Below are 19,510 nucleotides of genomic sequence, written 5' to 3' on the forward strand. Positions count from 1 at the left end.
CACATCTCTCTTTAGTCCATACCACCAATACTTTTGCTTCAAATCCTGATACATCTTAGTACTCCCAGGATGAATAGAGTAAACTGAATCATGTGCTTCCTTCAATATGGTTTCCCGAAGACTATCAATATCGGGGACACAGATCCGATTCTTGAACCATATCGTGCCTTGCTCATCCTCTGTGAACTCCGGGCCTCTACCCTCTGTTATCAGATCCTTGATCTCCTGGATTTTGGCATCACCAACCTGACCTTTACAAATTTCTTGCTCCAAGGTAGGTTCCAATTCAATAGTAACTCCTTCCGTATGTGTAACAATTCCCAGGTTGAGCCTCTCAAAATCCTTTGCTAATTCATCAGGTAGCTGGACAACGAAAGCGGAGTGAACATGCTCCTTCCGACTCAAGGCATCTGCAACCAAATTCGCCTTGCCTGGGTGATAGTGAATCTCCAAGTCATAATCCTTAATGAGCTCCAACCAACGGCGTTGCCTCAGGTTGAGATCCTTCTGAGTGAATATATACTTCAAACTCTTATGGTCCGTGTATACTTGGCACTTAGTTCCCATAATGTAGTGTCTCCAAATCTTAAGTGCATGCACAACGGCAGCCAACTCTAAGTCATGGGTGGGGTAGTTCAATTCATGCTTCCTCAACTGACGAGATGCATAGGCAATCACATGACCATCTTGCATAAGCACACATCCAAGTCCTTGGCCACATGCATCACAGTAAATGTCAAATCCCTTCTGCAGATCTGGCATAATCAATACTGGTGGAGACATCAATCTCTCCTTCAATTGATTAAAGCTCTCTTGGCACTTCTCATCCCACTTGAATTCTCTTCCTTTCTCCAAAAGCGATGTCATGGGCTTAGCAATCTTAGAAAATCCTTCAATAAATCTCCGATAATATCCTGCGAGTCCCAAGAAACTCCGAATCTCCGTAACTGTAGTGGGTATGCTCCACGCCACTATCTCCTTAACTTTAGCAGGATCCACTGCTATTTCTCCATTAGAAATAATATGTCCAAGGAATGTCACCTCGCCAATCCAAAACTCGCATTTGCTGAACTTAGCATAGAGTTGATTGTCTCGCAACTTCTGTAGCACCAATCTTAGATGTTGTTCATGATCACTTTCATTCTTCGAATAGATAAGAATATCGTCGATGAAAACCACGACGAATCTGTCCAAATACTCCATAAACACCTTATTCATCAAATTCATGAAATAAGCTGGTGCATTGGTTAATCCAAATGACATAACAGTAAACTCATATAGTCCATATCGAGTTGAGAAGGTCGTCTTAGGAATATCTGAGGGTCTAATCTTCATCTGATGGTATCCCGATCGGAGATCAATCTTCGAGAATACCCTGGCTCCTCTCATCTAATCAAACAAATCCTCAATTCGGGGTAATGGATACTTGTTTTTCATAGTGACACCATTAAGGGACCTTTAATCCATGCACATCCCTTGCACTCCATCTTTCTTCTGTACAAACAAAACTGGTGCTCTCCAAGGTGAAGACTCGGACGAATGTACCCAGCCCCTTGTAACTCAGTTAATTGTTTCTTAAGTTCCTTCAACTCTTCTACAAACATCCTGTATGGCCGTTTGAAAGTAGGGGCAGTCCTAGGTAAGGGATCAATGACAAACTCAACTGCCCTATCTGGTGGCATCCTTAATAACTCCTCTGGAAAGACATCCGGAAAAATCCCTAACTGCACGGATGTTGTCACCCACCAACTTCTCATCTACTAAGAATGCTGCTAATCTAGTGGCGGTAGTTACTGCAATTCCAACTTCAAATCTTTCTCCTTTGGAACTGGTGAGTTCTATGGTTCCTTTAGCACAGTGTATAAACTGCCTTTTTCTTTCTTAACCATGACATACCAAGGATCATGTCTATAGTGCTCTCTTCTAACACTATAGGGGTAGTTCATCTGGGTTAGAAATACAGGGTAAGAAAAGAAGAATTGTAGACAAGGCGAGTAATTACGAGGAATGTTATTGCGGGGGATTTATCAGCTAAGCAGATTAGTGTGTCACCTACTAACGCTAATACATTACCCTATGGTGGTACATGCTAAGATGCCCGTCTATACTATTTCAATCAATCAAAGAAGCAAATCAGGCATTGATCATCAGAACAATCAACCAACATTTTTAAATAAAGAAAATAGTTTTAATTTTGTCTTAGGCTTCCCTAACTCTTAAGAATGTCATAGGGGTAGGGATTCCAAGGTGTGAAATCCGTCTTGTCTTGGAGTAGAAAAGGTAAGAATGATCAGAGTGGAACAGTAGAAGATGAGACTGGATCAAGATAAGTATAGAAAGAATCAGAGTAAGGTAAGTGTAGGATGAATCAGAATAAGATAAGTAGGTAAGGGTTGTCCATTTCTATCTAGGTTTCGTTCTACAGTCAACATTTCCTCTGATACCACTTCTGTAACACCCGGTTTTAAAGGACAAAGCCGGGTGCATCTCATACATGCGCCAAGAAGACAACATATATAATAACAGAGTGTATAGAGATAAATGTCATAAAACATCAGAGTACTTATTACATAGCGGAAGTCTTATTACAAAATAAAATAATAAAGATAAAGCGAACTAAGGATCGTCGGCGCCAATGTCGACCGAGACACGCCACCTAGATCAGATCGAACTCCTCAGTGTTAGGCGGCTCCTCTTCGACCACCTGTTCTTCTCCTGTGGGGGGGGGGTGTGAGACAGCAAGAGTGAGCTCACATACGTTCATAGCTCAACAAGTCGTGGGGAATAATGTGGCATGAACTCACCAAAGGTGGGAGTTCATGTGGTGTAAGGCTGATCAATGAAATAGAGGTTGAGGCTGAGCATTGCTTTTATAAGTTGGTCAAAATTTTATTAGCAATTACTAAGTGTAAGTAAATACCAAACCTTAATAATAATAAAGAACAGTAATAGTAAAATAATCCCAAATGCGATGCAAATGTCAAATTGAATTTAAGTTCCATAATTAATCATGTGAGGGTCCGAGCCGCTCATGACCGTGAGCACGGCTAGTATACTAGTTTTACACTCTGCAGAGGTTGCGCATCTTTACCCACAAGTCGTGTATCCCATGTCGCCTGGGTTTGCAAGGCCCTTAGACACTACCGAGGTGAATGGCTAGGGATCCACTACGAGGCCTTTACAAAGTTCCACTAGCTTCCGAAAACCCGCTACAGTTTATAGGAAGATCCAGTACAGGGTTCCTGGCTGACAGCCATCGCAGCAAAATCAACCAGGGACCTCCCCGCACTGACCTCTCCCCTACTGCCCTTGCCCCTTTCGGGTAAGGTAGTCTTCCACTAGCTTTCCTAATTAGTCAGCCAAGGGCGTCCCATTATACCCTTGTGGTAGCACTGTTTTCCCGGGTGGTCGCTCCATGTTCCCATTAATTTAATGATCTTAACATGAACAGTAATAATAACAAGATAATAACAGAATAATCATGTGTAGTGTAACTCCATACCCAATCCACATAAAGCAATAGCAAGTACTACCCAAAAATATTTCAGGGGTGAACAAGGTATAGAGGTAATCAAAACTGGGGTAACATAAAGGCTCCCATCAAAATTTACCTATGCAGATCATTAAAATTAATAAGAACATGGTTGGGAAAAGTAAGTGATCAAGGGCACAACTTGCCTTCAATGAGCTCCTGCTCAGCTACTTCTACTTGCTGAACCTTAGTTTCCACAGTGGCTTCCTCGTCTACTCGCATCAACACAATACATACATAGTATAACCAAAATCAACATCACACCAAACATGTAAATAAAATATACAGTAAAAATCTACACATTAAAATGAAATCATAGGAACTGGAATCACTAAATTTGGAGTTATAGTATTCAAGTTATGAATTTCCTAAGGTTTAATGTGATTAAAATAGGATTAGATGAGAAATTAATTTTCTAACTGTTTTCATGTCAAAACAGAGATACTAAATGATAGAGAATAATATTACAAAATTTTAGGAATTGGAATGACTCAATTTGGAGCTAAAATGAATTTTCTATGGATTAAATAAGTTCTAGGAATTGTTTTTATATTAAAAATCTATTTCTGAATTTATTTATTTGATTTTCATGATCTCTGAACTGGGCGCACGAATTTCAGAAAGCTCAGGGGCTCCGGGGTAAAAATCCCCAGACTCAGTGAACAGCGCCCGAGGACTGCGGGTTGATAACTAAAATTTCCAGGGGCTCTTATGTGAATTGGTCTGGCCGAAGGGGTATGTTTCGACCAGAGCCGCACGATCCCACATCTACGGCTAGGATTAGATCTTCGCAATTATAAACTAATGCACGGTTCATAGCCCTCGGATGCCAAATCAACGGACCGGATCTCCAAACGACCCAGGCGCTCGACACCCGCCCGATCGCCATCTGACGGCCACGAGGGACCCCGCGAAGCGGTACGCAGAGATCTAATCGGGGCCGCCCGAACTGCATCCAACGGCGCACACTCACCAGCCCAACCGAGCGCACGCGCACGGCGGCGCCGCCCCGCACGCTCGGCGGAGCACGCCGGCGAGGCTTCCAATCGGTTGTATCCGAGCGCCAAATCCCAATTGAACCGAGCTACACACGAAGAAGGACTTGGCGAGCATGGTGCAGGGATTTTTACCGAGTATTACGCGGCGCAGGGCGCCAATCCACGTCGTGTTGCGGCGCCGCGGCGGACGGAGAAGTTCGGCGAGCAATCCCCGAGGCGCAGAGGAGCTATCCCAGGCGTCGTGGAACCGATTAGCACCCAACCAGACCCGAGAAGCCCGAGCGCGGCGCTGCTCGGCTCCGGATGCAGGCACGGTGGACTTCTCCAGCGGCGGCGCGGTCGACTAGGTGCGGGTTCACCACCACCGAAGTCTGCGAGCGCACCGTGGGTGGAATCGTGATGGCGGCGCAAGGCGGTTGGAGAGGAGGCGGGCCGAATACCAAGGTTGGTATATGGTGAGGTCGGTGGTCAGCTGCTCCGCCCGTTTCGCGCGGTGGCGGAAGACTCGGCAGCGGACGTTGCGGCGGTGGGTGGCGTTCTGCCCGGTGGGTCCCAATGCGCAGAGAGGCTCGGTCTTGTGCTGGAAGCGAGGACGCGGCGTATGACGTGCGGGACCCGCCCGTCAGTGCCAGTGGCATCAGGGCGGCCGCGCGCGGAAGTGGGCCACGCAGGCTGACTTGCTTACTGGGCCACGCCGAGGGAAATAGATAGTGGGCCGAAATGGGCGTTTTCGGTCCAGTTAGCTGAGTTTGTTTTATTCTTTTATTTCCAATTCTTTTTCTTCCCTTTTTTTTTATTTTCAAATCTAAATTTGAATTCAAATTTGCCTTCGCACTTTGTGCAGAATTTGTGCTCAGATTATATTGTGAATCTAAGGAAATACCACTTTGGGAAATATTCTATTTATATTTTATATTCTTTCTTTTTCTTTTCTTATTCCCAACCCTAGTTTTCTATTTATGATTTTAATCCAACTTCTAGTAAATATTTCCTTACTATTATTATCCCTATTATTTTATTTAATGCACAATCATATAAAAACTCAGCATGATGCAGGGTTTATTTGGGTGTTATTGGTCATTTAATCCCCCTTTTTATGGTGCTTATTCACATGTGGTAGTAACTAAAGATGGTACACACATATATATAAAGAGAATATTCTCTTTTCATATGAGTTACAAATTTAGGTATTACAGAAGGATGACACCACAGTTACCGGATGAGACTCGAAGTAGTGTCGCAACTTCCGCCTCGTCAGGATCACTGCATACAGCAGCTTCTGAACTTGTGGGTAGCGGATCTTGGTCTCGGACAATACCTCGCTGACGAAGTAAACTGGCCTCTGAACGGGCAATGCGTGCCCCTCTTCTTGCCTCTCGACCACAATCGCGGCGCTAACCACCTGAGTGGTCGCGGCGACGTAGACCAAGAGGGCTTCTCCATCAGTTGGAGGTACCAAGATAGGCGCCTTTGTGAGGAGCGCCTTCAGGTTCTCGAGGGCTTCCTCGGCCTTAGGGGTCCAAGCGAAACACTCGGCCTTCCTTAAGAGGCGGTACAGAGGCATACCTCTTTCGCCGAGGCGTGAGATGAAGCGGCTCAGGGCCGCGAGACATCCCATGACCCTCTGTACGCCTTTTAAGTCCTTGATGGGCCCCATGCTGGTGATGGCTGCGATCTTCTCCGGGTTGGCTTCGATGCCCTGCTCAGAGACAATGAACCCCAAGAGCATGCCCCGGGGCACCCCGAAGACACACTTCTCGGGATTGAGCTTGACGCCTTTCGCTTTGAGACATCGGAATGTCACTTCAAGGTCGGAGAGGAGGTCGGAAGCTTTCCTCGTCTTGACTATGATGTCATCGACGTAGGCCTCGACCGTGCGACCGATGTGTTCGCCGAACACATGGTTCATGCACCGCTGATACGTCGCGCCCGCATTCCTCAAACCGAACGGCATGGTGACATAGCAGTACATGCCGAAGGGCGTGATGAAAGAAGTCGCGAGCTGGTCGGACTCTTTCATCCTGATTTGGTGATACCCTGAGTAGGCATCGAGGAAATACAGGGTTTCGCACCCAGCAGTGGAATCCACGATTTGATCGATGCGAGGCAGAGGGTAGGGAACCTTCAGACATGCTTTGTTAAGACCAGTGTAGTCTACACACATCCGCCATTTCCCCCCTTTCTTTCTCACAAGCACAGGGTTGGCAAGCCATTCGGGATGGAATACCTCTTTGATGAACCCGGCTGCCGTTAGCTTGTGGATCTCCTCGCCTATCGCTCTGCGCTTCTCCTCGTCGAATCGACGCAGAGGCTGCTTGACGGGTCGGGCTCCGGCCCGGATATCCAGTGAGTGCTCGGCGACATCCCTCGGTATGCTGGGCATGTCCGAGGGACTCCACACGAAGACGTCAGCATTCGCGCGGAGAAAGTCGACGAGCACTGCTTCCTATTTGGGGTCGAGCCCGAAACCGATCCGGATCTGCTTGGAGGCGTCGCCACTGGGGTCGAGGGGGACGGCCTTGACCGTCTCCACTGGCTCGAAGTTGCCGGCATGGCGCTTCATGTCTGGCACCTCTTTGGAGAGGCTTTCCAGGTCGGCGGTGAGGGCCTCGGACTCGGCGAGGGCCTCGGCGTACTCCACGCACTCCACGTCGCATTCGAACGCATGTTTGTACGTGGGGCCGACGGTGATGACCCCGTTGGGGCCCGACATCTTGAGCTTTAGGTAGGTGTAGTTGGGGACGGCCATAAACTTCACGTAGCATGGCCTCCCCAGTACCGCGTGGTAGGTTCCTCGGAACCCGACCACCTCGAACGTCAGAGTCTCCCTTCGGAAGTTGGAGGGCGTTCCAAAGCAGACGGGAAGGTCGAGTCGTCCGAGGGGCTGGACGCGCTTCCCGGGAATGATCCCGTGGAAGGGCGCAGCGCCTGCTCGGACGGAGGACAGATCGACGCGCAGGAGCCTGAGGGTCTCGGCGTAGATGATGTTGAGGCAGCTGCCCTCGTCCATAAGGACCTTGGTGAGCCTGACGTCGCCGACGATGGGGTCAACAACGATCGGGTATTTCCCTGGGCTCGGCACGTGGTCGGGGTGGTCAGCTTGGTCGAAGGTGATGGGCTTGTCGGACCAGTCTAGGTAGACTTGCGCCGCCACCTTCACCGAGCAGACCTCCCGGCGCTCTTGCTTGCGATGCCGAGCCGAGGCATTCGCCGCATGCCCACCGTAGATCATGAAGCAGTCGCGGACCTCGGGGAACTCTCCTGCTTGGTGATCTTCCTTCTTGTCGTCGTCGCGGGCCCTGCCACCCTCCGCGGGTGGCCCGGTCCTGTGGAAGTGGCGCCGAAGCATGACGCACTCCTCAAGGGTGTGCTTGACGGGCCCCTGATGATAGGGGCACGACTCCTTGAGCATCTTGTCGAAGAGGTTAGCACCTTCGGGGGGCTTCCGAGGGTTCTTGTACTCGGCGGTGGCGACAAGGTCCGCGTCGGCGGCGTCGCGTTTCGCTTGCGACTTCTTCTTGCCTTTCTTCTTGGCGCCGCGAGGAGTAGACGCCTCGGGAGCATCTTCCGATGGGCGGCCCTGGGGCTGCTTGTCCTTTCGGAAGATAGCCTCGACTGCCTCCTGGCCAGAGGCGAACTTGGTGGCGATGTCCATCAGCTCGCTCGCCCTGGTGGGGGTCTTGCGACCCAACTTACTCACCAGGTCGCGGCAGGTGGTGCCGACAAGGAACACGCTGATGACATCCGAGTCGGTGATGTTGGGCAGTTCGGTGCGCTGCTTCGAGAATCGCCGGATGTAGTCCCGGAGAGACTCTCCCGGCTGCTGCCGGCAGCTTCGGAGGTCCCAGGAATTCCCGGGGCGCACGTACGTGCCCTGGAAATTGCCGGCGAAGGCTTGGACCAGGTCATCCCAATTGGAGATCTGCTTCGGAGGCAGGTGCTCCAACCAGGCGCGAGCGGTGTCGGAGAGGAACAAGGGGAGGTTGCGGATGATGAGGTTGTCGTCGTCGTTCCACCCAATTGGCAGGCCAGGCGGTAGTCCGCGAGCCACAGTTCCGGTCTCGTTTCCCCCGAGTACTTTGTGATAGTAGTCGGGGGTCAGAACCGGGTCGGGAACGGCGCCCGTCGGATGGCCCGGCTGAAGGCCTGCGGACCGGGTGGTTCGGGCGAGGGACTCCGATCCTCCCAGCTGTCGTAGCGTCCCCCACGCCTGGGGTGGTAACCTCGGCGCACCCTCTCATCGAGGTGGGCCCAACGGTCGCGATGATGGTGCTCGTTGCCGAGGTGGCCCGGGGCCGCAGGCGCGGTGTTGCGCGTGCGCCCGGTGTAGACCGAGGCTTCCCGCATGAATCGGGAAGTCGTGGCATGAGGTTCCGAGGGGTATCCCTGCCTTCGGGAGGCAGAGCTCTCAGCCCGTCGGACCGCAGCGCCTTCCAGGAGATTCTTGAGCTCTCCCTGGATTCGCCGACCCTCGGTGGTTGATGGCTCCGGCATCGCGCGGAGAAGCATCGCTGCTGCAGCCAGGTTCTGACCGACCCCACTGGATGCGGGTGGCGGCCTGACCCTGACGTCGTTGGCGACGCGGTGCTAGTGACCCTGGGGCAGGTGACGTATTTCTCCGGTCGGGGGTTGGCCCGCCCATGCCTGCCCGACGTCCCGGTGGATCGGCTCAAGTGCTCCTGCTCCCTCATCGAGCCTGGCCTGCGCCCCTCGGACTTGCTCGAGCTATGGGTCGTGACCCCCCGCCGGAACGGGGACCACAGCTAGCTCCCGTGGGATGTCTGCGCGAGGCACCGGCCTAGGGAGATCACCGCCCTCCGGCATGCCGAGATGATTGCCTTCGGAGGGATCCCCTAGATCGACGTGGAAACATTCGCGGCTTGGGCCACAGTCTTCGCCGTCGAGGCTGCGGCTACCGTCGGAACAGTCGGAGAGGCAGTAGTCACATGCGGTCATGAAGTCCCGCATGGCACTGGGGTTGCCAAATCCAGAGAAATCCCAACAGATGTTGCAGTCATCATCTTCCTCGGACCCAGAGGGCCCGTAGGTCGAGACGTCCGTCAGCCGGTCCCAAGGCGACCGCATGCGAAACCCCAGAGGGTTTGATCTCGCCTTTACGAGAGCGCCCGCCAAAGCAAGGTCGCTAGGCGGGTTGTGGCTGAGTCCAAATGACGTAGGATGGGAATCGGTCGGTACCTTTCGGTCGACGAGCAGCGACATAGCCACGTCGGGGACTGATTGCACCGCCGTCCCAGGTACGAGGGCGACGTCCTGCAAGCTCTCCGCGAGCGCACTGGCGTCGTCCACTTGCTCGGGATTGGCGTGTGGCGGGGAGACGGCGCTCGCCTTCGTCTCAAACGCGAGGTCGACGCCCGACGCGCCCCCTGTTGGGGCGCTGGGGACGTCGACTCGCTCGACAGCCGACGAGGCGTGGCCTCCCGCTTGGCCTTGGTTGCCCCGCCTCCTCCTCCGTTGGCGGGGGAGAGGACGGGGCAAGCTCGAATGTTGTTCTTCCACCACGCGGGGAAGACGTCGTCGATTCCGCCGCCGGCGGGCGGGCTGTCGGCCGCCATGGTCGTTGTCGCGCGGCGGTGGAAGGAGTATCATGTCGTAGCTGCCGTCGAAGGACATGAACTCAAGACTCCCGAAACGGAGCACCGTCCCGGGTTGGAGAGGTTGCTGGAGACTGCCCATCTGGAGCTTGACGGGAAGCTGTTCGTCAACACGCAGCAGTCCCCTACCTGGCGCGCCAACTGTCGGCGTTTCGAGACCGGGGGGTCCCTCGGGCCGACGAGTGAGTGTCGCCGCGTGCCCCAGCCCAGATGGGTCGAGCGCGTGGGCGAGCGCGAAGGGGGAAGGAGCGAGGCGGCCGGTGACCGGCGTGAGAGAGGTGGGAATCCCGCGGCCTTCATGTTCGTCCCGCGCCCAGGTCGGGTGCGCTTGCAGTAGGGGGTTACAAGCGTCCACGCGGGAGAGGGAAGCGAGCGGCCCCAAGAGAGCGCCTGTCCCGTCCTCGTCCCCGCGTGGCCAACCTTCTCTAAGAGGGCCCTGGTCCTTCCTTTTATAGCGTAAGGAGAGGATCCAGGTGTACAATGGGGGTGTAGCAGAGTGCTACGTGTCTAGCGGGGGAGAGCTAGCGCCCTAAGTACATGCCGATGTGGCAGCCGGAGAGATTTTGGCACCCAGCTGGTGTGATGTCGTGGCCATCGGAGGAGCGACGGAGCCTGGCGGAGGGACAGCTGTTGGAGCGGTTAAGTCCTTGCTGATGTCCTCCTGCTTCCGTAAGAGAGCTGAGAGCCGCCGTCGTCACAGAGCATGCGGGGCGCCATCATTGCCTATCTGGCGGAGCTAGCCAGATGGGACACCGGTCTTGTTCTCTGTGGCCCGAGTCAGCTCGGGGTAGGGTGATGATGGCGCTTCCTGTTGACGTGGCTGGCCTGCGCCCTAGGTTGGGCGACATGGAGGCTCCTTCGAAGCCGAGGTCGAGTCTGTCTTCCATGGCCGAGGCCGAGCCCGAGCCCCTGGGTCGGGCGAGGCGGAGGTCGTTCGGCAGAGGCCAGGGCGGAGTCCGAGCCCTGGGGTCGGGCGAAGCGGAGTTCGTCGTCTTCCGGGGCTGAGCCCGAGTCCGAGCCCTGGGGTCGGGCGGAGCGGAGTTCGCCGTCTTCCGGGACTGAGCCCGAGTCCGAGCCCTGGGTCAGGCGGAGCGGAGTTCGCCGTCTTCCGGGTCCTAGCCCGAGTCCGAGCCCTGGGTCGGGCGGAGCGGAGTTCATCGTCTTCGGGGGCTGAGCCCGAGTCCGAGCCCTGGGTCGGGCGGAGCGGAGTTCGCCGTCTTCCGGGACCTAGCCCGAGTCCGAGCCCTAGGTCAGGCGGAGCGGAGTTCGCCGTCTTCCGGGACCTAGCCCGAGTCCGAGCCCTGGGTCGGGCGGAGCGGAGTTCGCCGTCTTCCGGGACCTAGCCCGAGTCCGAGCCCTGGGTCAGGCGGAGCGGAGCTTCCTATGGTGCCTTTGGCAGGGCCTGACTGCCTGTCAGTCTCACTCTATCGAGTGGCACTGCAGTCGGAGTGGCGCAGGCGGCACTGTCCTTCTGTCAGGCCGGTCAGTGGAGCGGCGAAGTGACGGCGGTCACTTCGGCTCTGCCGGGGGGCGTGTGTCAGGATAAAGGTGTCAGGCCACCTTTGCGTTAAATGCTCCTGCGATTCGGTCGGTCGGTGCGGCGATTTAGTCAAGGTTGCTTCTTAGCGAAGGCAGGGCCTCGGGCGAGCCGGAGATGTGTCCGCCGTTGGAGGGGGGCCTCGGGCGAGACGGATATCCTCCGGGGTCGGCTGCCCTTGTCCGAGGCTAGGCTCGGGCGAGGCATGATCGAGTCACTCGAATGGACTGATCCCTGACTTAATCGCACCCATCAGGCCTTTGCAGCTTTATGATGATGGGGGTTACCAGCTGAGAATTAGGAGTCTTGAGGGTACCCCTAATTATGGTCCCCGACAGTTATGATCTGGGATATGTACATGTGTGGATGTGCCATGTGCTTAAATATTTGTATTATTGCATGGCTACATGTTTTTAGTGTTAAACACTTAAAATATGTTTTTTCGGTTATACATATATTTATTTACATAGATCTTTATATTTAGTTGTGTGGCTCGCGAGCCTAACGAGCTGGCTCGAGCTTCCTAACGAGCCAAGCCGAGCCAACTATATAGCTCGTTAGTATAACGAGCCGAGCCGAGTTGGCTCGTTACAATAACGAGCTATAACGAGCCGAGCTGGCTCGATATCCACCCCTAGTCTCAACAGCAACTTTTTTATCTTGAGACATCTTCTCTTCGGAAATGGTGAAAATGTGTTCTTAAAGCCGAAACATAGAAAATCTAAAAAACCAAGTAAGCGTTGGTAGGCAAGAGCTAAAAAATTGAGCAAGCAAAGCAGGCGGCAAGTAGCGTACCAAATGTGCTCGGGGTGAGTTCTTATTTATATGCCCAGTGCGCTCCAAATTGGAGGGCCCCGTCTGTCATTGACTGTTGCTATTCTAGCAAAGGGAAGGTGTTTTTTCAGACCTTCGGCTTAGGGCCTTCGTCCATATCGCAATCTGAATTCGTTATTCTAACAAATTAATATTGCGAGGGGCTACTGTTGGGGGCCTTCGTCTTCCGAAGGTCATCAAAAACATGATTTAACAATGTTTCTGGAGTGTAATACATGAAGAATAGTGTGAGAAGCACAGTGTGAGAAGCACGAAGGATACGAAGGTTGACACAGAGCCGAAGCTATGCGCAAGGGAGCTTCGGCATGATAGCAGAAAAGGGAACCGACTTAAAAGGGAAAAGGCTATTTAGACCTTGATGGATCACTATAGAGTCATTAGCAAATGTAAAGGGCATGGGTGTAATTTTACATGGGCTGTGTCCCGTGCCTATAAAAGATGAACAATGCTCCTGTACTGTTCGCGCTGACTTGGCATTTGCTTTTGCGTCATGCTCGTACATTTACCTTCTTTCAAGCCGAAGGTACATTTGTAACTTGATATCATTTCTATTTTTCCATGATAATAAAATAGAAATGAGCTGATGATGATACATAATTGTTCATGTTATCTTTTACATTTCATATGATTCTCTTTTCATTATCATATACTGCAATGATGAAGGTATGTCCTTCATGACCTTCGTCCGAAGATCATTATATCCTAAGGAAAATAATGTCTAGAAGGACGAAGGGCATTAACATTTAACATTTTTGTGTTGCCTTGTTCTTAACCCGAAGCATTTGAGAACAAGTCCCCAACAGGTTCTTACACTCCCATATGGCTGGTTGGGGGTTATATAGAGCCATAACCCCAAAGTAGCCATAGGAGGAAAGCAGACTTTTCTGCGTTGCACCAAACCGGTCCGGTGCACCACCAGATTGGGTCTGGTGCTCTCCACGTTAGCTAGGTGTTGGACTATCTGACAAATTCACTTCAATAGTGCAAATGTCTGGTGTACCACTGGACCGGTCCAATGTGCCAGCTGGCCGAGAACCTAAGAAAGTGCTCTCTACGCATGTGGTCTAGTGCACCATCGGACCGGTCCGGTGCGCCAGCCGATAGCCCACTTGTTGATCTTCAATCTTATTTGCTTGGGCTCTTTTGGTATTGTGTCTTGGACTTGTGCTAAATATTTGTAGGTCTTCTTAGAGTCTTTTGAAATCTTCTTTTGAGGTGTTGCTTCCATAGAGCCTTAGTATAGTACACTTTGCATCATGTGAACTACAAACACTTGCAAACATTATTAGTTCTCATGGTTATGTTGATCATCAAACACTAAAATCATTTAATCAAATGGGTCAGGGTCCATTTTTCCAATCTCCCCCTTTTTGGTGACTGATGACAACACAACCAAAGCAAGCAAATATAACAAATACTCAAAGTAAATATACATTCTACTTGCTAAGATTCATGTGCATAGGCAAGATGTATGAGATGCCCATTTTGAAAGATATGTGGTCATGAAACATTTGTTCAACATTCTTGCATATGTAATCAATCCCCATAATGTGTGATTATGTATATAAGCCTCCCCCCTAACTCCATAATCCACATACTTCCTATTTTGGACTAAAACCAATATAAATAACCAATTGAAAGAAAAAATATTTTAGAATTGGTGGTTTTGGTATTTTACATTCTTTGGTTTGTTTTTGTCCTCAAATTTCTCCCCATTGGAATCAAACACCGAAAAGGAAGACATTAACAACGTATAAGAAGTATCCAAAAATATTTAGACCTCTAAAAAATTTCTCCCCCTTAAAGAAAGTTCTCCCAATTTGGTGAAGCAATTTCCCTTGGGGCTAGTTTGGGAGCCAGAAAATCGGAGGGGATTGGAGGGGCTAAAACTTAGCCCCTCCAATCCCTCAAGTTTTTTGGCTCCCAAACTAACCCTAAATGAAAACATATACGCCACCTGTTGAAAAACTCTCCCCATTTTGGAAAATATTTTGCACATAAAAGCAAATGAGGTGTGACACCCTAGTGTCACCAAGGGTTTCTTGTTAGGGCTAACTCAAGACCATTATCACATGTGAACCAAATTGAGCAAAGGACATAAAAAATTAGGAACAAAGGTTTGATTAAGTCTTTTTCATCTTAAGGATTGTGCCTTAATCATATCATGCACCTCAAGGTGAGAAGAATTCACAAACCCTAAATAACCCTAAGTAGGCCATCTAAGTGCAAAAGGGAAAAACTTGTAGAAAGATTTTGAAAAACACAAAATCATAAGAGAACCAAATAACAAAGTTAAAATGCACTAAATAACCTACAAAATGTAGTAAGGGAGATTGGTCATTTGAATTTTCCAAAATTCCCAAATCAGCCCCTGAACTAATGCCCTATGGGAAAATTTAGAAATTCAGAAATCTGAATTTCAGCCCCCTTTCCAGAGATCCTCCGCGTTCTCTATTTTTCAAAACTTGAATCAAATAAGTCCAAATATAAAAGTAGCGCCAAACTACCTTGAACACACCCTGGAAAAATGTGGGAGCAAAACTCGGCCGTTTGACATGACCTTGGCAGGGATTTGCCTTGGAACTCGGCCTTGTGACACTGCCACATTAGCGAGGCGACAACTCTCTGCCCTTGAACTGAAATCGCTCGGCTCCACACGCAAATGACAGAGCGTAGTCGGGAGAACAAATCTTACACAACAATCTTGTCCAAATTCGCAAAGATCTGCGCCCTATCGGCGTTAGAACTCGGGCAGAAACAATGGCGCCACGTGTTCGATCGCAGCTGACACACTCGGTTCATGCCAGTTCACACACCCGTGCCCAGCCGTGCACGCCCACGCGCCCATGCCGGTCCACGCCCGCCCGTGCACCGCGCCGCATCTATAAGAGCAGGCAAGCCTCGGCCATACTCCCTCCGCGCCTCGCTTAATGTCTCAAGCCCAGCACTTTGCTCCGGCGAGCTCTGTGCCGCCCGCCAAGCAACTCGAGCTCTCGGCCACCGTGGCCAGACCCCTCCAAGCCATCCCCACTCAATCCTATGCCTCGGTTAGCTTCCCCAGAGCCCCGTAGAGCTCCTGGAAGCAAGAAACCGGGCGCTACTTCACCGGAGAAGTCGTTCCACCCTCGTCGGAGTTGAAATCCCCGCCGGCGCACGTGGCCACGGCTAACCGGTAAGCCATTTTCCAATTTCTCGCGCCTACGTCTTCCCTAGCATCTAGTGAAGCTCTCTGACCCGTTCAATTGAACTATACCGCCCTGGATAGGCTGGAGTCCTCGCTGCCGACGAGTTTGCCCGCCTGCGCACGTGTATCAACCTACTCCGACCATTGCCGGAGATGATCCGCACATCGGCGTGACCGTCAAGACCTCCCCTACACCCTCGACCACTTCACCGAAGCAATCTCGCCGCCGGTAAGCCCCTCCATCCTTTTCCTCCACCGCGGTTACTGTTCCAATAGGGGAAGGATCACAGGTTTGATTTAGCAGAAACCTAGGGGGGTTTCTGCGTAGTCATAGACTCATGTGAATAGTAACCCGAGGACCTGTCTGTAATGAACTTAGAACCTTTCGCCAGGGAACCAGATGCAAACCTTTTTCCTTTAAACCATTTTTGTTTATTCTTTTTAAAATAGGCAGAGAACTTAGGAAATTTGTATCTTGAGAAATATTCAACCAAATTTAGTCAAACCAATTTTACTGGATTCAAAATATTATGAGCTCTCAAATAAAAATATTGAACCTTATGCTTTTTATTTTAAATTTTAGAGTTTGGAATTAAATAAGGAACTGCCCAAACCTTATTAAAATGGAGAAAAATAGTTATGCTTCTGTGTTGGACTTAAGAAAATTTGTAGAAGTCCAAACCCAACTTAGGCACTGTTTAAAAATAGTAAGCACCCCAGTATACAAGATTAACACACGATTATCTATTAAAAACTATATATGCCCAAAACATAGGAAAATGAGAAGGACACTAGAAAATAATGAACAGTGGATGAACATATTTCTTCTAGTCCACTTAAGTAATGAACAACCTAGGAAAAATAAAAAGAACCTTAGTCCAGAACAAATCCAAGGTGAAATAATTTATTAGGCACAAATAAATCCAAAAAAGTCATAATTAAAAATATAGGGACCATTTCAAAATTGGTAAGAAAAATTCAGCAGACTCCTAACTACTAGAATACCACTACAAAAATGATAAACACCACATCCCATCATCTTAAGTGGGTTGAACAAATAAAACTTGGTTTTTAGCCATGATCAAATTAAACCATAAGGAAACCTAAAAGTGTGCAACAATGGGCAAATAAATTTTTACCAAATTATTAATGAAGTAGGCCACCAGAGAAAAATGCAAAACCTATTCAAAACTACAAAATAACACCCATTGCCCCTACCTTAGGAAAAAGACCATTTAATTCAAGAAATTCCTACCACCCTTTCCCTTAAGAAAAAAGTTACCAAATTCTAGAATGATTGCTCTTGCACAAAGAAGAAGATGAGAAAATTTAGAAATTTGTTGTTTGATATTTTTCAATTATAATGATAGTAGAAAGCACCCATTTGGCTAGAAACTTTAGAAAATCAAAGTAAAATAACCATTAAGTATTAGTGACTGAACATTTCTACAACACCATGTTATTACACCTAAATGTCAGCAAAAATAAGCCTTAGAGAATAACCCTCTGTAAAAAAGGAGTTGTAGTTCAAAACACCCCCTCTGCCCTGATATTTAATAATTTTGTACAAAGAGAACCCTCACTTCTTAAGCCCCAAATTTTAAGACACAGAGTTATACACCAGTGAGAAGCTAGTGTAATTTTTATAGAATTTTTGGAAATTTGTAAAACTATCTCGTAAGTTCAAACCCACCTTAAAGGCATAAAAGAAATAGAAATAAAAAAGATGGATTAGAAAGATAAATCAGTATCACCCCAATAATTGCAGCTAAGAAACTTGTTAAACATATCACTAAGATATAAAAAGGGAAATCAGTAGAACACTAAAAATGATCTAACCATTCAGTAATCAAACTTGACCCAAACTTACTAATAAGTATACCCCAGAAATCTCTAATAGCAAGACTTAGCTCTATTCCTTGTTAATTAAATCTTTCACCCTACAATTTTAGTTGCTAAATTGCATATCATGCCAAGCATATATTTTACTCATTGCATTCATTAGATTGCAACCTCGCAGATGGAGAGTACGTGCTCATCCCTGAGCAAGGAGCTGTCCACGAGGAAGATCAGGAGCCAGCTCCCGAGCTTACCATTGAGGATCTCCCCACAGCCCCAGCAATTGAAGGCAAGCCCCGGTTTTATGCATAACCAATTTATATATATGCTACTTTACTACACTTAATGTTTGTAGGCTTGTAATGTGCACTTAAGTGTAGGAGTAGCTTGAAACCCTTAGTTGCATGAATTCAGGATTCCTTTTTGAGATGTATACTAGTATGCTAGCTCGAGTAGCTGCTTTGCTAAATCAGGATCTCGGTAGAAGTCGAGTGATTTTTCTAGCACTCGCATGAGGTTAGGAATTGATTGTATTCATCTTGATAACGAGATCTATGATGGTCTATAGACTTGGATCCAGGGTGGATGCCTTGCCCATGAGAAGGGGGAAAAAGGAATTAAGGATTAATGTGTGGATACCTGAGTCAAGCGTTTGAATGTACTAAGCACATGTCGGGAAATATGGTAACTGGTAAATCTAGTACCTGAGTGAAGTCGGGCGCGGAGTTTACCTGTCACGCGTCCTGAGACTGGGTCTCCCAAGCTAGCTATGGTGGGTACAAGTGCGGCCACTGCACGGCGACAGTCGAGGTCAGTGGAGCATTGTATGCCAAGGCGGTGAGTCCTGGCCGCGAACGGGGAACTAATGGGGACGGTTGACATGTGTGGGGACGGAGTGCCCTAACATGTCGTGTGTTTAGGTTTACCTTGCAAGGTTAAAACTCGATTCGAATCATCTGCTTCTCGCAGCTAATGAGATTGCTTGACCCCTTGTTCTACATTGAGTAAGAAGTGAAATGAGGATTTACATGAGATAACATGTTGATTATATTAAATGATTGTTACCATGTATGCTTAGAAAGGAGAAAACCTAGCTATATTAATTATGCTAGAATTGGAAAAGTTAAAAATTGATTTTAGACTTAGCTAGTGCTTTTGGCAAACCAAACCCATCAGCCAAACATCTGCATGGTCTAGAGGTAGAGGAGTAGATTCCTCACACCGGGTAAGTCTAGCTGAGTATTAGTATACTCAGCCTTGCTTGTGGCATAAATTTTTGCTGGTACGCTTCAGGATATGGTTGATGGTGTGACTTGGCCTACCACCCTGCCACCGGGTTGGACGGTCGAGTGGGATGCTGCTCCAGCAGGAGAGGAGCAGGAGGAGTAGTGGGCTAGGCCAGGCCCTATTCCTCATCTTTCGACAATATCGATTATCCGCTGCAATTTATCTTATGAACTTATTTCCGTTACTTGAAAAACTTTGATTTATGTAATAACTCCAGTACTTTAATTTGAGGTTTCCTGTTTTATTGTATTTCTTCTATGACTCACCTTCGATTGAGCTTGTTGTATTTGATCCTGGATGAGTGGCTTTATCAGACTAGATCTGAGGGACTGACGAGTTATTCCGATTTAAGTGCGTTGCGACCTCCGAGGCGTGACTTGTGCACTTAAGCTGGAATAATTCGAGCGGTTCTGACATAGCTGGTATCGGAGCAAATTCCACCACACAGAGAGCAATAAACCATGAATACCAACTTTCAAAAATCTAAAACTTGCTTAGAAACTAGTATTTGAATCGCCAGGACTAGAACGCTAGACGTAGGACGAAAGGACCTAGGAATAGTGGGAGAAATAGGTGGCTAATTAAGTAAGCCCTATGGGCCAGTCTTTAGATTTTTAAAGGATGCCCTAAAAAGCACCCTTCTGATTCGGAGAGGAGACGTTATTTTCAGCATACATGCATTATAAA

This window comes from Zea mays, chromosome 6 (genome assembly GCF_902167145.1).
Source record: "Zea mays cultivar B73 chromosome 6, Zm-B73-REFERENCE-NAM-5.0, whole genome shotgun sequence".
Taxonomy (NCBI): Eukaryota; Viridiplantae; Streptophyta; class Magnoliopsida; order Poales; family Poaceae; genus Zea; species Zea mays.